Genomic DNA, 5,321 nt, shown 5'->3' on the forward strand with positions numbered 1-5,321 from the left:
GGTACCGGTCTGTTACTCAATTTCATGTTATAGCTATATTCAAGATGTATTGAACCTAATACATGCTTGGTTCACAACTCTACCAGTCGAACCGTCTAGTCTAATATGATTTTTAAAATTTTACTCTATATAGAATTCATTTTAAAAAACTCTTAGGCTATGTTTGGTATGGTAGAAATAAAGAAGAGAGAGTAAGGGAAGAGAGAATTTGAAGAGAGATAGTGAAGTTATCCTGCTTGGTTGTGAAGAGAAATAGGAGAGAGAGAGATTAAAAATATGTGGGTCCCACCTAAAATTCTTTCTCTCCAAAATTGAGAAGAAATAGAATGAGAGAGTGAGTGATGTTGTATTTTCCAATTGTACCCCTTCCTCACCTGTTATCTCATCTAATTAATTTAATAGTTTTTCATTATGTTACATGTTATTTTCAACGAAAATGTATTTTAACTGAAAATTATTTAATAAATGTAAAGCAAGCATTTTTTTAATTAATAGCTCTATTATCAATAAACACATATTTGCAATTTTCTTACGTTACACGCAATTTTGCAAAGTGTTAAAAATATACATTTAACAATTATATATATTTTACTATTTTATTTGTTAAAAATATATCTTCTATTCATTTAAAAAATAATTGAATTAATAAAATATTTTTACATATAAGAATTAATTATATTAAATTTGAATAGAAGTATTTTTAACATAAGAGTATTATAGTACTTTAAAAAGTACTTTAAAAATAAGTACTTTTTACATCGGGCGAAAAGTACTTTTTACATCGGTCCTGGCCCGATGTAAAGACAGGCGATGTAATAAGTCTGAGACATTTTACATCGGGCCAAGGCCCGATGTGAAAATTATCATACCACATCGATTGAATTCATAGGTCTGATGTGAAAAACAATGCATTTTTTTTATAAAAAAAATATACGCAACCTTTTACATCGGTTTTAAGCTTGGCCCGATGTAATAGATTACCATACCACATCGGTTTGGTTCATAGGTCTGATGTGAAAAATATTGCAATATTTTATTAAAAAAAATATAAGCCACATTTTACATCGGATTTAATCCTGGGCCGATGTAATAGAGCACTTTTTACATCGGTTTTATCAAAGCCCGATGTAAAAGGTTTTCTGTTTTTTAGCATATTATGGTTGTTTTTCCTATTTTTCCATTTTAACCTGTAATTTTTTTTGTACCTAATTTTCCATATAAGGTTCAAATACCGCAGACCAAAGAGGTCGCTATATATTTTGCACATTTTTACTCAGCACACAAACCATATTTAATTGCACCAAATAGCTAAGATGCATATATATATATTCGTCAAAATATACAAAAAATATTAATCTAAGATACACAAGTGTTCAAAATGATAAGAAAGGTTTACACACGGTTTACTACTACAAAATAAAAAGCAAATTTTTTCTCAATTTCAAAAACAACACACAATGCAAAGGGCGACACACTCCACAAAGAAGAAAATACAAATCCAGAAGCTTTATGGAACAACAATCAACCTTACGATATCATCCCCAATCTATGGCGTAATGCTAATGCTTCGTCGTCGTATTCTACGAACTTCTGATGAGAATGCACCATCTGATCTATAGCTGGATCTGATAAACGAATAAACACCTCATAAGTCATTTATTTACACAATGAGATGATAAAGAACAAGGACAAAAAAATTGGTAGATAATTCCACAAATGTTTATAGCATACAATAAACAAGGGAAAGTAACGGTCAACTAACATAATCTTATCTTATATTCCTTAAAATCCCATCCAATTTAACAAAACTATTTGAAGCGGAAAGAAACACTCACATCAAGGAACATAAATATGAAAATAATGTCTCAAAGCAACAACTTGAACAACAAATTTATGAGCAGAGAAAAACAAATCTAGAGTGATGATAGTAAAGGTGATTACAATTTACGTCTTTCTTTTTTTCTACTTTTATTTACTTGTTTAGGCCTTGTCAGTTTTGATGGAAGCACTTCAGACTTGAGTTGGCACACTTTAAACGTGAAGATATTAAAGATGAATAAATACACAAGGCTTTAAGCAAAACTCTTACATGTTTACAATATTTTATGGCCTCTACAAAAAATGAAAATAACTCAAATATCAAATTTGTAGATTCCATAGCTCAAGTGGATTCCTCACAAACGAAAAAAAGGATCTCATGGTTAATAAATTTGTTTCGATGAACTTCATCATAGATTTTTCTTTAATGAGTTTGATTACGCCTCAAGTAGCAAATCAATTGATAAAGGACTGCGAATACGATTTGTGTATATTACTATGTTTGCATCATATAAGTAAATATTAGTTATCAGTCACATAAATTGATAATTAGTTTAATAATAATAAAATAAAAGTGAAAACATGACATGAAAGTACAAGCTTGGATAAAGAAAAGTTTGTTAGCAAATTGTTTTTATTCAAACATAGTAGCAATCCACAAAAACAAATAGTTAGCAGCCAATCAATAGAGTGCAAGTTCAGGTGTATTTGTACATTGCCAAGGTTTGTATTCACAAAAGCTTGTCTCTTTTAGCTTTTGCCAAAACCCTGGTTTGTAAATTCCAAACACCAGACCAAATAAACTTAATAGTATGATAATGCTGACAAAAACATGCAAGGCCTTATAACTAAACAGATATTATAGAATATAAGAAAACACTAAGGGGCCTTATAACACAAAAATCAGTTAGAAAGACAAAACTGATATGTCCTAGTTACAAGTTGTAGTGTCAACAACATCTAGGCTCTATCAGCAGTATAAAACTTCAAATACTCAGAGACCAAGAGAAAAAATGCAAACCAGAGTCGAGATACCAATACTGCAATACAAGAGAAGCGAAAGGCTGTATATAAAAAATCAAACTAAAATCTTTAAACTTTTAAGAACCATGATTGACAAAGTTTAGAAAAACAAAACCAAGGTTAGGAATGATATAGATTATGTGTACTGAACCAAAACCTAGCATGCATAGTCATCACTCCAAGAGAAATAAAATGAATTATGAATAACCTTGAACTAGTTGTCCTCTGCTCAGCAATAACCTTTCTCCGACTACGCCGACCAAATGAAGTTGTAATATTTGGTTCACTATGAGACAAACTGAGATAATTGACAGAATCATTTAACAAGAAATAGTTAGTACAATACATTTTTAAAGATTCTAGTAAAACAAAGTTTCTTAAATATTAAAAATTGACCCTAACAATAATGAAACTGTGAGTGAAGAAGAGATGAAAACAGTAGGAAAAGGAGCACGAAACATATCAGGATAAGCAATGGAAAATAATACCTCAAACTGATATTTGATTGTAACATCATATTTCTCAGGGAAAGGCCTGTTACATTTGAAGGTGCTTCAAATCTTTTATATAATTGAAGGTTTTCCTCCTTCTCAGTACTATAAGAGGGGACAAAGTAGACCAATATCAATCAGTTGACAACTCTAGTAGCTGGAAGAACAGTTATAATGATAGAGGCCTAAAGGTTTTGTACCTATATTCTCACAATTTACTTAATGAAATACAGGGAGGATATATTTTATGAAATGTTCAATGTAAGATCAACTTCACAATTGCATGGTAAGTGCATCATTAGCGGTTGAAATCAAAAGTAGATAGCAAAAGGATTTATTAGTTATGATACTTTTAGGCATCTGAATTTCACTAAATCTGATTTTGCTCATATTCCCATTTGCAAATGTGTTATCCTCAATTATTAAACTCATATTTGTTATAGTTCAAGTCCCCAATCAGTTTGATTTAGATATTGTCATACCATTTTGCTTCACATATTCTCTTTGCTAACTGAATTTGATGATCTGGAGATTATGTGGCACAGTATCACATGCATCTATATTAATCTAACAAGAGAGCTTAATTGCAGCAATTGAAAACTACAACAACATTGTACAATTGAAATCAGGGGGACCAAAATCAAACTGAGGGGAAACAAAACTATAGTAAGCCCAAACAACAATAGCAACAGTTTTCAAACATGTTGAGAACTAACCTCTCTAAAACTCCAAATAAAGGACTGTTTGGTTCTAATGGCGAATCACATGAATCGTTTTCTGCAGAATCACTCTCTCCTGCTGCGGATATATGACTCATAAAAACTGCCTTTATTGATTTTGGTAACAATTGACCCGGAAATCGCATAAGGTCAAGCAACATTTCAGTCGAATTTAATACAACTATAACAGACATATGCTTGTATGAATTTACACATTCAACAACCCTGTCATTTGGCAAGCCCTGGTAAAGAAAACAATGGTACAAGACATATTCTTCAAAAGTTAAATAATGATGGTGAACAAAATTGAATAACGACAACAACATAACAACATATCAAGTCCTTATCTTGCTAGGTAAAAAGAGAGAAGTAAACTGGTAAACAAGATTGAAAATTAACTAATAATTCTTTTCACTAGCAGGTAAGAGTATTATTACTCAATATGACAAAGAAATTGAGTTCACCAACAGAAATCAGAGCTTATCACCATGAGTCTGCTTTCAAGACCTACAATATCAGCTAATACTTTAAATAAGATAGCTCGAGGACGACATGAACCATGCTTTATTTGCCCCAGCATCTAGACACCTCGATTCTTAAAAATGTAAGAGGTTTCATCGAACACAACTTTTGCTGGACTTTCCACATTGGGTCGCTTATAAAAATCAGAAACCTGTACAAAGTTTGGGCAAACAAAAATATGTACCTGGAATTGGAATGGTGGCTGGCTGGAAAACGTTGAAGACACGTTGACGGCGGTCTTGGTTCGCGCGCCGTCTGGCTGAACGCGTTGACGGCGGTCTTGGTCGCGCGTGGTCCGGTCGAGCGACGTTGACGGTGGTTCGGTCGAGAGGGCAGCAGGCAGGCGGTGGTTGGTTCGGTCGAGGACGGCGAAGGGAGGTCGAAGCAGAGGTTCGGTCGAGGATGGCGGAGGGAGGACGACGCAGTGGAAAAACATAGTGGAAGAAACGTTTCGCGTGCAGAAAAGAAATGTTTTGTGAGAAAGGAGGCTAGGGTTTAGTTGGAAATAGTGGAAAAAGTGGGATACTTTTCCCATCGGGTTTTACTTGGGCCGATGGAAAAACCCTTTTAAGAAGACTTTTCCCATCGGGTATTAATTGGGTCGATGGAAAAGCCCATTCAAAAAGACTTTTCCCATCGGTTGCTATAATAACCGATGTAACAGGCTTTATAAAATATTTCATTTTATTTATGGTAATGCCACCGTGTAGTGGTTTTTTAATTTTTGAGTTATTTTTCCCATCAGCTC

The 5,321-nt window shown here is 33.2% G+C and overlaps 1 pseudogene; it reads right to left on the minus strand.

Annotated features, from left to right (window-relative positions):
- Positions 1-1,507: 1,507 nt before the first annotated feature.
- On the minus strand, positions 1,508-5,009 carry LOC131613653 (uncharacterized; annotated as a pseudogene).
- Between the last annotated feature and the right edge of the window lie 312 nt (positions 5,010-5,321).

This window comes from Vicia villosa, linkage group LG6 (genome assembly GCF_029867415.1).
Source record: "Vicia villosa cultivar HV-30 ecotype Madison, WI linkage group LG6, Vvil1.0, whole genome shotgun sequence".
Classification (NCBI taxonomy): domain Eukaryota; kingdom Viridiplantae; phylum Streptophyta; class Magnoliopsida; order Fabales; family Fabaceae; genus Vicia; species Vicia villosa.